The 17,812-nt window shown below is 47.7% G+C and overlaps 2 protein-coding genes across 2 annotated transcripts in view; one reads left to right on the forward strand and one right to left on the reverse strand.

The window, feature by feature from the left end:
• LOC309530282 (uncharacterized protein) overlaps positions 1-17,812 on the forward strand; it is a 487,095-nt gene that overhangs the window by 427,348 nt on the left and 41,935 nt on the right. The gene's annotated exons all lie outside the window — the stretch shown is intronic.
• The window catches only part of LOC309530352 (uncharacterized protein), a 302,362-nt gene that overhangs the window by 50,114 nt on the left and 234,436 nt on the right, over positions 1-17,812 (reverse strand). The window lies entirely within an intron of this gene.

Below are 17,812 nucleotides of genomic sequence, written 5' to 3' on the forward strand. Positions count from 1 at the left end.
AAAGACAAACACAATGGACAGGAAAAAACCTTGAAAGGATGATACCAAATGGACACAGGTAGGGGAGATGGAATGCCAGAAGTGTTCTCTGGGGCAAGGGGAGCTGCTGGAAATTGAACTACGGGCTCAAAATATTACTTTTTTTAAAAAATCACTGCCATTATAGGCATTGCCATTCAAATGATGTGCATGTACCATGTGATTGATTGTGCAAGGAGGGCCTTACCTGGCCCCCCACCAATATTTTATTCAAGTCAGCATCACTGCTTGAGAAGTTCAGGATGTCTGAATTCAGGGGTCAGGACACCCATGGAGACAAGTTATGTGAAACATAGCAAGTAGAATGCGCTGAGTTCAAAAATGCTTTTCACTCAGCTCTGGGTAGTCTGTTGTATCTGTCCCAGTGGAGCAGACCGGACATTGCTTTTGCTACCAATCTGCTCAGCAGGGAAGCTACAAACCCGAGTGTGAGTGCCTGGAATGGTATCAAGAGGGTGTTGCGTTATCTGCAGGATACCAAGGATTTCTGTCTCCAGCTGTCAGCTAAGGGTGATGGCTAGCTGATGTGCTGGACAGATAGCAATTAGGCGAATCTGGCTAACAGGAAGTCCGCATCTGGGATGGTGGTAAGGTTTGGGGACTCTTTGGTTGGGTGGAAGTCCCGGTGTGCTGGTCCCGGGGGTTAATCAAGAGGCAAGGTCTAAGTCCAGTCCATGGTCGATGAAGCAATATGAAGGCAGTCCCTTAAAGTTGAAGCTGTGTGCAGGGCAGGGTTCAGGCAGGGACTGACAACTACCAAGGTTGCTCCCGCAACTTGGGACTGGGGCTGGCTGCCTTTTAGATGTCCCGAGGCATAGGGCGGCCCTGATCCTCAAAAGACTCGCCTCTCCTGGCCAGGAGGCGAGCACTCTTCCTGCGGGAACTTAGTTCCCTCTGCCTCTCTGCCCTGAGCCTCTGCAGCTCAGGAGAGGCTGGAGGGTTACCGGACCCAGAGGCAACCCCAGCTTCCCCTGACGGGGCTGAGAGTGGAGCACCTGCAGGCAATGGGTCCTCCATCACCTCAGGAGCCAGAGCAGACTCAGCTCATGCCTGCACCTGAGGATCCAGCACAGGTGAGGACCCTTCAGGCTCATGCCCCAACCCTGGCTCAGCTGGTTCTGGAGGCGGGGAATCCTGTGCAGGTTGGGATTCCTCAGGTTCATCATCTGAATCCGAATCCCAGGCCATCACACCCGGAAGCAAAGTCTCATTGCGCTTTCCTTTACTGAAGCTGAATTCAGTGCGCTGTCTGAGCTTTGCAGGGAATTGGAATTCTATGTTTGTTTGGTTCAAGAAATCTGCAGGGATTGTTGTTTGCCCATCACGGTGTGGGAGGACAATCAACCCTGTCTGAAGTTGGCAGAGTCTGGGCTGTTTAAGGCCAGAACCAAACACCTAGACATCCGTTTCCAGAATGTGTGTCAGAGTATCCAGTTAGGCTTGGGGAGATTGCAGTACTGTCCAAGCCAGAAGAACCTGGCAGATGGGGTCATGAAACCTTTGAGCTTTCAGCATCATGGGGAGTTCTGTAAAGGTCTGTGTTTGGGGTAAGTGGTGAAACCTACGAGCCCCCAGCAGTGCAGGACGAGAGGGGGTGTGATGGGGAATCGGAGCTTACAGGGTTAACAGCTCAGAACCCATCGTCCTGCCTGTTCTGGGGAGGAGCTGTCTCCAACTTCTGGAGAAGCTGTTTCTTTGTTCTGTCTGGCTTTCGCTTTTGCTGCCAAGTAAGGAAGCAAGATAGCAGTTCGAAAGCACCCCCGGGGGCAAGTAGATAAATAGGTACCGCTTACCAGCGGGAAGGTAAACGGCGTTCCGTGTGCGGCTCTGGCTCGCCAGAGCAGCGATGTCACGCTGGCCACGTGACCTGGAAGTGTCCCCGGACAGCGCTGGCCCCCGGCCAATAGATGTGAGATGGGCGCACAAACCCCACAGTCTGTCAAGACTGGCCCGTTCGGGCAGGGGTACCTTTACCTTTACCTTTAAGGAAGCAAGATAACTGCTGTCTCGGATGGTTTGTTTATTTTTACTGTTCTGCTGTAAATAAAGTTGTTAGTTTAGAACAACAGCGTGTGGACTCTTATCTTCTGCAAGCTTACACACCAAGCGGCTAGCGGTGTGCACATTCTGGAAAAGTCCAGAAAGCTGAATGGAACACAGGGAAGTGTGCCAGACTCCACAACACTTTGCACCTCCAAGGAGTCTTCACCCAACTGGTGGATTGGACCCTTCTGTGATGTAAATGTGGTGAATCAGTTCCATCTTCCACAAAGTTTTGCCTTAGCCTTTGTACTGGAACATCCTGGCATTTGGACTCTGCCCAAACTTCTCACAGGAAAAACTTTCCACTGCTTCAAACACAGCAGTGCCACCTGCTGGTTGCAGTGATGGTTGGGATGACATGGCTGCCAACTCCCCGTGCTCCTCCTGCTTTGGAGATTTCACCCCCTGAACAGGAAACACCCCCCCTCATTCACTCTTCCTCCAAAAGCCTCCCTTTTGTGGAGCTTTCTGTTTCAGGAACACATCCCTGCATGCTCTGGGATACTGTTTCAGCTTTCCCCGGGGTGTAACTTCTGGCAGTCTGCTCAGCAGCCCCCGCCATCTTGAAGTGTCCATCATGTGATGCAGCTTTCATTCCTAGTATACCAGTCACCTAAAATTGCTGATGTGTTAACCAAGCTAAATCTGATGGATGCTAACCCTGTAGACACACCAATGACGACAGGTGATCAGGTAGATGACACTGAAGGAGCATTTTCTGGCACTACACTGTACAGAAGTGTGCTAGGCAAACTAAATTTCATTGCCAGATGTTCAAGACGTGACATTGCAGTTAGCTGTAACTTGCTAAGCAGACAAGTCAACAATCCTACTGTTAAGGATTGGAAAGCTCTGAAACACATAGCACACTATTTGAAAGGCACTATGCATTACAGGCTGACATTTAACAATCAGAAGTCTGGTGGTCTTGAGATATTTGCTGATGCGAGTTTTGGAAGTGACACTACAGACAGGAAAAGCACATCTGGAGTTTGCTATATGTACAACCAGGGTCTATTTGATTGGTCGTGCATGAAGCAAACAACAGTAAGTTTAAGTTCTTGTGAAGCTGAACTGAGTGCATTGCTTTATTCACTTGTGGATTGTGAATGGTTGTTACAGTTGTGTAAAGAAATGAGAATTCCTGTCAAATGTCCAATTCAGATTATGACTTTTGAAGGTTGTAAGCAAAGCACGAAGCACTTGCAATTGAAGCTGCAACATACTAGAGAATGTGTTGAGAAAGGACTCGTAACGGTGTCCTACATGCCAGGTAATGAAATTCCTGATGATTTATTGTCCAAGGTTGTTCCGAAGGATCAACACTGTACCTATGTACAGAAATTGGGTTTGTACTGATAATGTACTGACACGCTGCCCAGTGGTGTTCACAGAAAGGGGGAGGATGTTAGTTTCTGTTTCTCACTGCAGCTGTGTGGAGTCCCAGGACTCTGTTTAGATTCCAGAGACCTTGCAGTCTCACGGGAAAGGGAGACGGGATGTGACGTTAGTGATTTCCTGTTTCCTTTGTTCCTTTGTTCAGTTGCTCTCTGCTTTCATAGAGAGAGGATGTCTTTTCTGTTCTGCGTAGTTTAGAAATAAAACCCTTTACAATGTAACCAAACCTCTCGTCTCTTCCCTGTGCTGGGAACCCTGCTGGATAGAATGGGCTTGAGGCCTTATCAAAGGCTCAGGTCATTATACACGTCGGAGGCGATTTCAAAGGCTCAGCTCAGAGGAAGATGAGGCCTTATCGGCTTGGCCGAGCAGAGATTCTGACACAGATTCACAAAATGTTTAGGGGTCTGCGTACCCCCAGGAAAAAAAGCACTGGATCTAGCCATCATCTTTCTTTTTTCTTTTACAAACATTTTATTGGTTTTGAATGAATCATAGAATCATAGAGTTGAAAGGGACCCCAAGGGACATCTAGTCCAGTCCTCTGAATGCAAGAAACTCAGCTAAAGCATTCATGACAGAATGAACCACGCACATCACAAACACAATAACAACAGTTATGTAGAAGTGTCCATGTACTGTTCGAGTAGGAACCAAGACGAGTGACCAGTGGAATGAATAAATGTTTACTCCCAGCATCTAGTGCTTAAACCAAAGGGAAGTACAATCTCCATATTGATGCAGTGGGAAGGGGGTGGGGGTGGCGAAACTGCCTGTCAGAAGAGAAGGAGGAGTTTGGATTTGATATCCCGCTTTATCACTACCCTAAGGAGTCTCAAAGCTGCTCACGATCTCCTTTCCCTTCCTCCCCCACCACAAACACTCTGTAAGTTGAGTGAGGCTGAGAGACTTCAGAGAAGTGTGAGTAGCCCAAGGTCACCCAGCAGCTGCATGTGGAGGAGCGGGGAAGCGAACCCGGTTCACCAGATTACGAGTCCACCGCTCTTAACCACTACACCACGCTGGCTGATGTTGTTTCATTCCCCCTCTTTTTTTTGTTAGGGTGTATATTAATTTCCCAATAAAAAACCTCCAACTAACATATCAAATCATAATCCAATAAAAATAAAAAACTAAAATAAAAAAGATCAAATTGTCTTCCGAATTGTAATTTTGATTTTATGACTTCCCATAGCCTGAACCTCGAAGCATATCCAAATCTCAGTCCTGCTTCTCATTTCATTCCCCTTCTAACAACTCTGCTGTGTTGTGTCAAATGTCCATACAGATTTATATGCCATCTTTGATCAATCCTGCCTGCAGTTGTTGGTCCACCCTGAAGCTCGCAATGCCTCATGGAATCATAGAATCATAGAGCTGGAAGGAAACCCCAGGGGTCACCCAGCCCAACCTCATGCATTGTTGGAATCACCGCTGAACAATCCCTGGTGGATGGTCCTCCAACCTCTGTTTAAAAATCTCCAACGAAGGAGAGTCCACCACCTTCCGAAGGAGTCTGTTCCCCCATCAAACTGCTCTTACTGTCAGAAAGTTCCTCCAAATGTTTAGTTGGAGTCTTCTTTCATGCCATTTGAATCCAACCTTCTGGAGAAGCAGGATATAAACTTGCTCCATCTTCCATGTGGCAGCCGTTCAGATAGTTTAATATGGCTATCATATCCTCTTTTCCAGGTTAAACATACCAAATTGCCTCAGCCATTCCTCATAAGGCTTGGTTGTTCTCCTGTTATATACATTCCAGAGTTAGACAAAAAAGATTCATACACTTTCTGATACTGAAGAACCACCTGCTTCCATAAAAGATTGCCTATAAATGATCATACCTGAGCTATCTGGAGTCAGTCATACTGAGGACCCCTCAACTGGATTCACAAAGGTTATTATAAGATGGGTCAGCACCACTCAAGAAGGTCCTGAACATAGAACAACCCCCTGGATGTCCACCCCTTGTACTGGAGATATTTATTTTGATCATGAAAATCCAGAAATGGAATTAGTGGAGATTTCTGAGGACCTACAGTATTCCTCCATCTCTTCCATGTTTCTCAGGTTGCACACAGAAATGACATATTTATGTTTTTCTGTATGTAATACTGTAATAGACTGCTTTAACAAATGATGGTCAAGTTTCTTTCCTAATTTTAATCATATCTCTGGCCTAATAAAATCTGGAACTTTTGATGCCATGTTATTCTGGGTTTCCAGTCCTGAAAAAGCAGGGATTTATTCAGTGGTGGTGACCCTTTTTCAGCCTCAGGGCCATGTTTTCTTATCAAAAGCTTTCTGGGAGCCACATCCCAGAGGTGGTTGTGGCAAAATGGGTGTGGTCAGACATATACCCTATAGGAATACTCGTCTCTACAAATTTGCTCATACACATTTGCTCCTGCACATGACTGTGGCATGATGGGAAGCCTCGCTGCTAAGCTTTGCTTCTGTACATGATGCTGCACAAACCGTTCTTAAGACATTCTCTCATCATCCCAGAATGTTCAGTTAAGTTTGAGGTCATGAAAACATTACACTCTGACCTGTTCTTAATGCATAGTTGACCACGTCTATTGGAAGGTAATTGTTTAAGTCTTGGTATATTAATCATTAGTTATACTTAAATTAGGAGGTTTTCGTGCCTGTCTAGTTCTGTGCTCCCTTTTCCAGCCTTTAATCTATTGGTGATTGATGCCTATATGTAACCTTTGCTTTGTACTTGTGCTAACCAATCAGCAACCAGCACATACGTGGCAATGCATGTAATATTCAATGAAAGAGACTCCTCGAGACATGCTTGAGAGGTGCCTCCCACATGACGCTCGCTACTCGTCTGTCGTTTATTCCAACCCAACAATACCCCTCTTCATCCAGGCAACCCAGAACAGTTGTCATAGTTCCAAGACAGATGGCAGTTGGGTAAAATCACTTGGGGAGAGTGCAGAATGGGGCCAGTGAGGGATGTGGCCTGGGCAGGGTCCTGAGGGCAAGACAGAGCTGCCAGGAGGCCTGTACAGTGGTACCTCTGGTTATGAACGCTTCTGGTTACGAACGCTTCAGGTTACGAACTCCGCTAACCCTGAAGTAGCTGCTTCTGGTTGTGAACTTTGCCCCAGGATGTGAATGGAAATTGTGCACAGGAGGTGTGTGCGCAGTGGGAGGTTCCATTAGCGAAAGTGCGCCTCAGGATAAGAGGTTTAAGAACGGACCTCCGGAACGATTTAAGTTCGTAACCAGAGGCACCACTGTATTCAGTTTTGAGGTATGGGGTTGGGGGGGGGATTCTCATTGTGATTTCAAGAACGGAGCCTCATACTAAATCCCCAATCAGTAGGACTTCATTCAGTAATGCATTACATTTCCATTAGGACACAGACTATACAGCATAGGCAAAGTATGCATAATCTTAGCTGTTCATCCTTTACACAACCACTTTCTGCCTCGTCTGCACTTCACCATCTCTCATCAAGCCATAGTTCATGAAAAACACTTACCCAACCCATTTGATTTTAGTATCTGTGTCAGAACCCTCCTTGTACCTTATCTGGAGTTGTTTTTCTCTTTAACAATCGGCCATTAATTTCCCCTTTAACTGGTTTTTACTAGTCTTGTGGTCAGTTCCCATTCCTGTGTATGTTACGCTGGCCTCACTTATTAATGGGCCTAACCTGGGTCATTTTTTCGGCCAGAACTTGCTGGAACTCAGTTCTGGCCCCTCTTGGGTGGGTGCCATTGCCATCCTAAGAAAACGAGGGAGGTATTCTGAAACTTCTTTTTCTAGAAAAATAGCACCGGACCTAACAGTTGCCCTACCTCAGTTCCCCATTCTTTTAAAAAATAAAAATCTGACCATTTATATTCATCAATGCATACAGGTATCACACTGTTTTATTCTCTGCCTTCCAACCCACCTATCTGGTATTCTCTATCTGTTGTCTCTTTCAAACTACCTTCTGTTCCACTCTTCCCAAGTCTGCTGGAGATGTAGAATGATAGAGAATCCTAAGCCTGGAGGTGGGATTGGGGTCCGCTCTCCACAGTCCCCCTGACTCTGTAACCTTGGAAGAGATGCTCCAGGTCTGGGCAGTTTGGATGCCATGGGAATTGGGATGGAACAAGGCTCTTTCTACAGTGAAACAACCCCTCGAGATGTCCACCCTAGCGCCTCCACAGAAACACTATACATTTTATTTATATCCCGCCCTCCCCAGCCGAAGCCGGGCTCAGGGCGGCTAACAACAATAAAACAGTACAACAGTACAACACAACAGAACAATCTAAAATCATTCATTATAAAATTCAACCAGAGTGTAGGATGGAGGGGCTCACAGCATGGACACCCCCAGCAGGTCAGGCTTCTCCATCTGTCGCAGCTTTGGCTCCGGCACAGAGGAAGCCGGTCTCTGGGTCTCCCACAACTGTCTCTGGGTCTTGCTTTCCTAGCTAGACAGCCCCCCCCCATTAGCCTGCGTTGCCCCCCCCCCTTGCTGCAGTTCTTGCAACCCAGCTCCTTCTTTGGAGATGCTGAGGAGGACACTCAAGTGGCCAGAGAAGGCCCTTGTCTTGCCAAGAAACTTGTCTGTGGGAATCGTGCATCCATAATGCTATGGAAAGGGTGAATGTCTTCTAGAATTCTCTGGTGTCACCAGAAGAGGAAGCCGTTCTTTTCAGTCAGGTCTGCTATCTACTGCAGAGGATGAGTAGCCTTGGGAGTCTCTTGGGGAGATGGAAGTGATGAAAGGACTGAATCCATGAGGGAAAGCTACTTGCTCTGAGATGGGGGGACCTTCGGGCAAAGGCCAGCAGAGAAGGGATGCTGTTGACTGCTGGTTTCTGTTCCTCCCCACTTTCCCAAAGGGCGTAACATCTGAGGTCCTGCGGGAGGAAAGAGCGTCTCAGGGTCAGGGTCCAGTCTGGGCCAAAACGGCCCTCAGCTGCCCCCACCACAGAGTCCCTGGCTCTCGTCTATATTATTGCACTTTATGTGTTGTTTATGTGCAAGATAAACATTTGATATTGTGATAAGAAAATATAGAAGAGTATTGTTTATGTGACTGCACACCCAGTTACATCTTGTGTGTTTGTCCATTCCAGGAACAGATTCCTGACCCAGATTTTCACAAGAAGTCCCTCAGATGATTCCCCTTTCAAACAGGATACGTGAATCTAAGCCAGTAGGGTCCTCCTCTCTGGCAGACGGACAACCCCGTCCCCAAAGCCCCACTTCTCCATGGGGGTCCCCCACACCACCCACCACTCACCAGGATGGCTTGGGCCGCCTCCTGCTTGGAGTCGTTCTGGGTTCAGAGCCCCCTGAGCTGAGCTGCCTGGCAGTTCTGAATCACCTCCGGCAGGTACAGCTGATCTTCCTCCAGCAGCTGAAAGGCAAAAGTCAGGCTGTCAGTTCCTCACAAAGGGAGGGCTTCTCCACATCCCAGAGTGCAGAGTAGGGGGCAAGGAGGGCAGGTCTGAGTCCCTGCTCTGGTTCTCTCCAATACTCACCTCTGGGGGAGGGATGTGGAACCGCAGCACATCTGCAAAGAGAAGGACATGGGGACAGGTGAGTCCGTCCCTGAGCACCTGGCAAGGCTATTCCAAGAGTTTTCTCCTGGGTTCCAAGTCCTACTGAACCAGTTCCATCTTCCACAAAGGTTTGCCTTAGCCTTTGTACTGGAACAGCTAGTGACCACATCTGCGCAGATCATCCTGGTGTTTGGACTCTGCCCAAACTTTTCACAGGAAAAACTTCCACTGCTTCCAACACAGCAGTGCCACCTGCTGGTTGCAGTGATGCTTGGGATGACGTGGCAGCCAACTCCCCTTGCTCCTCCTGCTTTGGAGCTTTCACCCCCTGAACAGGAAACACCCCCCTCGTGCACTCCTCCTCCAAAAGCCTCCCTTTTGTGGAGCTTTCGGTTTCAGGAACACATCCCTGCATGGTCTGGGATACTGTTTCAGCTTTCCCCGGGGTGTAACTTCTGGCAGTCTGCTCAGCAGCCCCCGACATCTTGAAGTGTCCATGATGTGATGCAGCTTTAATTCCTAGTACACCAGTCACCTAAAATTGCTGATGTGTTAACCAAGCTAAATCTGATGGGTGCTAACCCTGTAGACACACCAATGACAACAGGTTATCAGGTAGATGACACTGAAGGAGCATTTTCTGGCACTACACTGTACAGAAGTGTGGTAGGCAAACTAAATTTCATTGCCAGATGTTCAAGACATGACATTGCAGTTAGCTGTAACTTGCTAAGCAGACAAGTCAACAATCCTACTGTTAAGGATTGGAAAGCTCTGAAACACTTAGCACACTATTTGAAAGGCACTATGCATTACAGACTGACATTTAACAATCAGAAGTCTGGTGGTCTTGAGATATTTGCTGATGCGAGTTTTGGAAGTGATACTGCAGACGGGAAAAGCACATCTGGAGTTTGCTATATGTACAACCAGGGTCTATTTGATTGATCGTGCATGAAGCAAACAACAGTAGTTTAAGTTCTTGTGAAGCTGAACTGAATGCATTGTTTTATTCACTTGTGGATTGTGAATGGTTGCAGGGGCACCGACTTATAAAAAATATTGGGGGAGCCCGCGAAAGCTCATGAATAATAAATAAGCTCATGAATATGCAGATAAAGTGGCGGCGCCTCCTCGTGAGCGAATAGGGGAGAGCGTGCTGCGCCTATTAATCAGCTCCGAAGGAAATTGGGTGGAGCTTTTGCTCGGGAGGGAGGGCAGGAGGCATGCAGCCCGACCCTGTGCATTTTGGGCTGGGGGAGGGGCGGCGGCGCTCTGCTGGAGGGGCGCCCTAGATTATGGGGGGGCGGAGCCCCCCCAAACGAATTTTTGAGGGGGCTCGGGCCCCCTTAGGCCCCATGGAGTCGGCGCCTATGAATGGTTGTTACAGTTGTGTAAAGACATGAGAATTCCTGTCAAATGTCCAATTCAGATTATGACTTCTGAAGGTTGTAAGCAAAGCACGAAGCACTTGCAATTGAAGCTGCAACATACTAGAGAATGTGTTGAGAAAGGACTCGTAACGGTGTCCTACATGCCAGGTAATGAAATTCCTGATGATTTATTGTCCAAGGTTGTTCCGAAGGATCAACACTGTCCTGCTCATGTGATGCAGCTTTAATTCCTAGTATACCAGTCACAGAAAATTGCTGATGTGTTAACCAAGCTAACAACAGATTATCAGGTAGATGACACTGAAGGAGCATTTTCTGACACTACACTGTACAGAAGTGTGCTAGGCAAACTAAATTTCATTGCCAGATGTTCAAGACCTGACATTGCAGTTAGCTGTAACTTGCTAAGCAGACAAGTCAACAATCCTACTGTTAAGGATTGGAAAGCTCTGAAACGCATAGTACACTATTTGAAAGGCACTATGCATTACAGACTGGCATTTAACAATCAGAAGTCTGGTGGTCTTGAGATATTGGCTGATGCGAGTTTTGGAAGTGACACTACAGACAGGAAAAGCACATCTGGAGTTTGCTATATGTACAACCAGGGTCTATTTGATTGGTTGTGCAAGAAGCTGCAACATGCTAGGGAATGTGTTGAGAAAGGACTCGTAACGGTGTCCTACATGCCAGGTAATGAAATTCCTGATGATTTATTGTCCAAGGTTGTTCCGAAGGATCAACACTGTACCTATGTACAGAAATTGGGTTTGTACTGATAATGTACTGACACGCTGCCCAGTGGTGTTCACAGAAAGGGGGAGGATGTTAGTTTCTGTTTCTCACTGCAGCTGTGTGGAGTCCCAGGACTCTGTTTAGATTCCAGAGACCTTGCAGTCTCACGGGAAAGGGAGACGGGATGTGACGTTAGTGATTTCCTGTTTCCTTTGTTCCTTTGTTCAGTTGCTCTCTGCTTTCATAGAGAGAGGATGTCTTTTCTGTTCTGCGTAGTTTAGAAATAAAACTCTTTACAATGTAACCAAACCTCTCGTCTCTTCCCTGTGCTGGGAACCCTACTGGATAAAATGGGCTTGAGGCCTTATCAAAGGCTCAGGTCATTATACACGTCGGAGGCGATTTCAAAGGCTCAACTCGGAGGAAGATGAGGCCTTATCGGCTTGGCCGAGCGGAGATTCTGACAAAGATTAAAAAAATGTTTAGGGGTCTGCGTACCCCCAGGAAAAAAAGCACTGGATCTAACCATCATCTTTCTTTTTTCTTTTACAAACATTTTATTGGTTTTGAATGAATTATAGAATTATAGAGTTGAAAGGGACCCCAAGGGACATCTAGTCCAGTCCTCTGAATGCAAGAAACTCAGCTAAAGCATGCATGACAGAATGAACCACGCACATCACAAACACAATAACAACAGCTATGCAGAAGTGTCCATGTACTGTTCGAGTAGGAACCAAGACAGGTGACCAGTGGAATGAATAAATGTTTACTCTCAGCATCTAGTGCTTAAACCAATGGGAAGCACTATCTCCATATTGATGCACTGGGAAGGGGGTGCGAGTGGGGAGACTGCCTGTCTAAAGGAAGAAGAAGAAGAAGAAGAAGAAGAAGAAGAAGAAGAAGAAGAAGAAGAGTAGTAGTAGTAGTAGTAGTAGTAGTTTGGATTTGATATCCCGCTTTATCACTAACCTAAGGAGTCTCAAAGCTGCTCACAATCTCCTTTCCCTTCCTCCCCCACCACAAACACTCTGTAAGTTGAGTGAGGCTGAGAGACTTCAGAGAAGTGTGTGTAGCCCAAGGTCACCCAGCAGCTGCATGTGGAGGAGCGGGGAAGCGAACCCGGTTCACCAGATTACGAGTCCACCGCTCTTAACCACTACACCACGCTGGCTGATGTTGTTTCATTCCCCTTTTTTTTCTTAGAGTGTATATTAATTTCCCAATAAAAAACCTCCAATTAACATATCAAATCATAATCCAATAAAAATAAAAAAATAAAATAAAAAAGATCAAATTGTCTTCCGAATTGTAATTTTGATTTTACGACTTCCCATAGCCTGAACCTCGAAGCATATCCAAATCTCAGTCCTGCTTCTCATTTCATTCCCCTTCTAACAACTCTGTTGTGTTGTGTCAAATGTCCATACAGATTTATATGCCATCTTTGATCAATCCTGCCTGCAGTTGTTGGTCCACCCTGAAGCTCGAAATGCCTCATGGAATCATAGAATCATAGAGCTGGAAGGAAACCCCAGGGGTAACCCAGCCCAACCTCATGCATTGTTGGAATCACCGCTGAACAATCCCTGGTGGATGGTCCTCCGACCTCTATTTAAAAATCTCCAACGAAGGAGAGTCCACCACCTTCCGAAGGAGTCTGTTCCCCCATCAAACTGCTCTTACTCTCAGAAAGTTCCTCCAAATGTTTAGTTGGAGTCTTCTTTCATGCCATTTGAATCCAACCTTCTGGAGAAGCAGGAAATAAACTTGCTCCATCTTCCATGTGACAGCCGTTCAGATAGTTTAATATGGCTATCATATCCTCTTTTCCAGGTTAAACATACCAAATTGCCTCAGCCATTCCTCATAAGGCTTGATTGTTCTCCTGGTATATACATTCCAGAGTTAGACAAAAAAGATTCATACACTTTCTGATACTGAAGAACCTCCTGCTTCCATAAAAGATTGCCTATAAATGATCACACCTGAGCTATCTGGAGTCAGTCATACTGAGGACCCCTCAACTGGATTCACAAAGGTTATTATAAGATGGGTCAGCACCACTCAATAAGGTCCTGAACATAGAACAACCCCCTGGATGTCCATCCCTTGTACTGGAGATATTTGTTTAGATCATTCCTCCATCTCTTCCATGTTGCTCAGGTTGCACACAGAAATGACATATTTATATTGTTCTGTATTTAATACTCTAATAGACTGCTTTAACAAATGATGGTCAAGTTTCTTTCCTAATTTTAACCATATCCCTGGCCTAATAAAATCTGGAACTTTTGATGTCATGTTATTTTGGGTTTCCAGTCCTGAAAAAGCAGGGATTTATTCAGTGGTGGTGACCCTTTTTCAGCCTCAGGGCCATGTTTTCTTATCAAAAGCTTTCTGGGAGCCACATCCCAGAGGTGGGTGTGGCAAAATGGGTGTGGTCAGACATATACCCCTCTTCATCCAGGCAACCCAGAACAGTTGTCATAGTTCCAAGACAGATGGCAGCTTGTAAAATCACTTGGGGAGAGTGCAGAATGGGGCCCATGAGGGATGTGGCCTGGGCAGGGTCCTGAGGGCAAGACAGAGCTGCCAGGAGGCCTGTACAGTGGTACCTCTGGTTATGAACGCTTCTGGTTACAAACGCTTCAGGTTACGAACTCCGCTAACCCTGAAGTAGCTGCTTCTGGTTGTGAACTTTGCCCCAGGATGTGAATGGAAATTGTGCACAGGAGGTGTGTGCGCAGTGGGAGGCCCCATTAGCGAAAGCGCACCTCAGGATAAGAACGGTTTCAACTTAAGAACGGACCTCTGGAACGAATTAAGTTCGTAACCAGAGGTACCACTGTATTCAGTTTCGAGGTATGGGGTTGGGGGGGGGATTCTCCTTGTGGTTTCAAGAACAGAGCCTCATACTAAATCCCCAACCAGTAGGACTTCATTCAGTAATGCATTACATTTCTATTAGGACACAGACTATACAGCATAGGCAAAGTATGCATAATCTTAGCTGTTCATCCTTTACCCAACCACTTTCTGCCTCGTCTGCACTTCATCATCTCTCATCAAGCCATAGTTCATGAAAAACACTTACCCAACCCATTTGATTTTAGTATCTGTGTCAGAACCCTCCTTGTACCTTATCTGGAGTTGTTTTTCTCTTTAACAATCGGCCATTAATTTCCCCTTTAACTGGTTTTTACTAGTCTTGTGGTCAGTTCCCATTCCTGTGTATGTTACGCTGGCCTCACTTATTAATGGGCCTAACCTGGGTCTTTTTTTCGGCCAGAACTTGCTGGAACTCAGTTCTGGCCCCTCTTGGGTGGGTGCCATTGCCATCCTAAGAAAACGAGGGAGGTGTTCTGAAACTTCTTTTTCTAGAAAAATAGCAGAAAAATAGCACTGGACCTAACAGTTGCCCTACCTCAGTTCCCCATTCTTTAAAAAAATAAAAATCTGACTATTTATATTCATCAATGCATACAGGTATCACACTGTTTTATTCTCTGCCTGCCAACCCACCTATCTGGTATTCCTGCTCTGCCCATTACAGGATTCTCTGTGAATTCCCTCTAGCTCTGAAGCTGTTGTCTCTTTCAAACTACCTTCTCTTCCACTCTTCCCAAGTCTGCTGGAGATGTAGAATGATAGAGAATCCTAAGCCTGGAGGTGGGATTGGGGTCCGCTCTCCACAGTCCCCCTGACTCTGTAACCTTGGAAGAGATGCTCCAGGTTTGGGCAGTTTGGATGCCATGGGAATTGCGATGGAACAAAGCTCTTTCTACAGTGAAACAACCCCTCAAGATGTCCACCCTAGCGCCTCCACAGAAACACTAGTCCCTCAGATGATTCCCCTTTCAAACAGGATACGTGAATCTAAGCCAGTAGGGTACTCCTCTCTGGCAGACGCACAACCCCGTCCCCAAAGCCCCTCCCTCCCCCACTTCCCCATGGGGGTCCCCCACACCTCCCATCACTCACCAGGATGGCTTTGGCCATCTCCTGCTTGGAGCAGTTCTGGGTTCGGAGCCCCCTGAGCTGAGCTGCCTGGCAGTTCTGAATCACCTCCGGCAGGTACAGCTGATCTTCCTCCAGCAGCTGAAAGGCAAAAGTCAGGCTGTCAGTTCCTCACGAAGGGAGGGCTTCTCCACCTCCCAGAGTGCAGAGTGGGGGGCAAGGAGGGCAGGTCTGAGTCCCTGCTCTGGTTCTCTCCAATGCTCACCCCTGGGGGAGGGATGTGCAACCGCAGCACATCTGCAAAGAGAAGGACATGGGGACAGGTGAGTCCGTCCCTGAGCACCTGGCAAGGCTATTCCAAGAGTTTTCTCCTGGGTTCCAAGTCCTACGGCAGGGAAGGAGGGACATCCCAACCCTTGGGGACCAATCCTGGCCTCCTTCAACCAGAATGTGGCTCCCCAGGCTACCAAGATGGTCAATATCCGGTTCCACTCCACCCTTTTAAAATTTAAATCTCAAAACAGATCCTAACTTTCAGAGCATGTAAACCACATGAGTGGAAAGACCGCTGCTCCACTCACAGAAATAGGACTATGCTTCCTTCTCCCACCCTTGAAGTAAACGTCTATGTAACGAAACCGAATTGACCAAAGTCTGCCTTCCTCCGCCAACCTCAGCTTCGCTCTTCAAGCCAAAAGACAACACTTCCTGTAGTGATCGGGTGGGATTGCTATGAGGATTTATAACAAATATAGAGTAAGCCTTCTGTGTCAGCAATGAAAGCATTGCCATGACTGGGTTTAAACTATTTTCATATGATTCTTGATCAGTCCACTCCTCTGCATCCCTGTTCCATTTCTCTTTCTTCACAAGTCACGTCCCCACTCAGACAGGCAGGCGTCCTGTGTCATCAGAGACAGGGGGCAGTTTCTTTGCTGTAGCTTTTCTGATATGTTAATCTTAGGATGTTAATCTTAGGGCCAGGAAGCAGGTCTCACATAAAGGGGATAATGATCACTGTCCTCCTGGCCATCCTTCTTATCCTAGGTATGGATTGTTTAGGACCCACTTGGGCAGGGGTACAGACGTTTGGTCTGTAACACGTGGATCATCAGTCTGCGTCTCACGTGTTCTGTGTTTTAAAGGTCTCTGAGATCTCTTGATGAAGGGAGGGAGATGCTCAGAGTCCAGCCAAGAGCCTCACCCCCAAAAGGATATCTGGGCATTGGCGTAGCCAGGGGGGGGGGGCATCTGCCCCCCTTAATCCATAAGAAATAATAATAATCTGAGGTTCTGCCAAGCGAGAGAGGGCTGAGCTGGAGGGACTCGGCTTGGCAAGGGTTAAAGGGAAGTGAGCTGCCTTCCTAGAGAGGCCAGGAAGCAAGGGGGGGCAAGTCCTCCAGAGCCAAGGCCCCTCCCTCCCCAGTCCTTTCCTGCAAGGAAGCGGGGGGTGTTGCTTTGTGTCTCTGCTGCAAGGGCTGCCTCGCTGTTCCTCCTGGGATCTGGTGAGTCTCCTCTCTCTCTGGGATCTGGTGAGTCTCCTCTCTCTCTCTCTGGGATCTGGTGAGTCTCCTCTCTCTCTCTCTGGGATCTGGTGAGTCTCCTCTCTCTCTGGGATCTGGTGAGTCTCCTCTCTCTCTGGGATCTGGTGGGGGTCCCAGGGCTGCAGCAGGGGAGGGGGCCTGGGGGGCCTGATCAGGGAGGAGAGGGTCCTGCCAGGGAGGGGCCAGGTCTGCCACGCTCTCCTTCCTGCAGATCAGAGGATCCCAAACTCATTTGACCCTCCGCCCCCCCCCCCTTTCAGAAAAGATCTCCCTTCTTTAAACAAAGGAGTCCCTGGGACTTTAACTCTGTGTGACGTCGCTCAGCCTCATTGCACAACAGAGGAAACATCTGCAAATGGTTTTCCAAAGCTGGAGAAGAAGGTGGACTAGCCCCCCCCCCCAAAAAAAAAGGTGGGAGAGGAAGGCCAGGAATAAAGAGAGGGATCCCAGTTTCCCAGAGTTTGGCTGCTGCATTGGGGACCAGTTTCCCAGTGTCTCCCAGGGCAGCTCCCCACGGAGGCCACTGCAGCAATCCCCTCGCACCCAGAGCAGGGCATCCCAGGACCACGTCCTCTCTCTCCCAAAGGGATTGTTGCTGGCAAAGCAGCCGGAAATGGGCGCTGCTACTCACTGAGCCTCCAGGGGCCTTGGGATCAATGGCTATGTGTGTGAAGCTATCTACCTCTCTTTTAAATCAGAACCAGTGAAGGCGGTGAAGGTCCTTTGTGAGTGTCTGGAAGCGGTTGGAGGATGGATGGCGGCTAACAGATTGAGGTTGAATCCTGACAAGACAGAAGTACTGTTTTTGGGGGACAGGAGGTGAGCAGGTGTGGAGGATTCCCTGGTCCTGAATAGGGTAACTGTGCCCCTTAAGGACCAGGTGCGCAGCCTGGGAGTCATTTTGGACTCACAGCTGTCCATGGAGGCACAGGTTAACTCTGTGTCCAGGGCAGCTGTCTACCAGCTCCACCTGGTACGCAGGCTAAGACCCTACCTGCCCGCGGACTGTCTCGCCAGAGTGGTGCATGCTCTAGTTATCTCACGCTTGGACTACTGCAACACGCTCTACGTGGGGCTACCTTTGAAGGTGACCCGGAAACTACAACTAATCCAGAATGCGGCAGCTAGACTGGTGACTGGGAGCAGCCACCGAGACCATATAACACT

Source organism: Podarcis vaucheri, assembly GCF_965113315.1.
Source record: "Podarcis vaucheri genome assembly, chromosome: 4".
In the NCBI taxonomy this organism is placed as follows: Eukaryota; Metazoa; Chordata; class Lepidosauria; order Squamata; family Lacertidae; genus Podarcis; species Podarcis vaucheri.